Here is a 554-nt window from a genome sequence, read left to right as displayed (position 1 = left end):
GAAATTATGTTTTTTACAAGTGCATGTACACTTTTGAATGTTGAAGAACTCCCATGATTCCATTGTGTTGCAGCATGTGTGGCGGCCCACTTGTTACATAAGTATTTTGTATGTTGATATGTTATACTGTACACGCCGTAATAGACTTTTACCTCATGAGCAGTCACTGGAGGTCAATTATCCGGCGCGATGTTGGTCTGCAGCACCAGCGTGGAGTGCGGGGCTGCTGTCGTGTCACATGGGGGATGTGGTGGTGCTGCTGGTGCCTGAGAGAAAGACAAGCTGAGCTATTTTTAGTCTTTGCAGTCCCAGGCTGGGCCGCCTTACAGCTGCAGCACCATTACTGGAATAAACAAACGCTTCCACTTCACTTTGCGGAGTTTTCGGGGGGGTTGAAACAAGTCCTATTTGCGTATTTTTTTGGATACTAACATGAGTAGCGTTTACATTTGAATGGACACAGGACCAATTCCCGGTACTCAATGGCACCAATTTTTTGCACTTTTGTGTGTGTCTTAAAGGCCTACTGAAATGAGATTTTCTTATTTAAACGG

Source organism: Nerophis ophidion, linkage group LG13 (assembly GCF_033978795.1).
Source record: "Nerophis ophidion isolate RoL-2023_Sa linkage group LG13, RoL_Noph_v1.0, whole genome shotgun sequence".
Classification (NCBI taxonomy): Eukaryota; Metazoa; Chordata; class Actinopteri; order Syngnathiformes; family Syngnathidae; genus Nerophis; species Nerophis ophidion.
The sequence above is the reverse complement of the archived record's forward strand: the minus strand, read 5'-3'. Positions refer to the sequence as shown.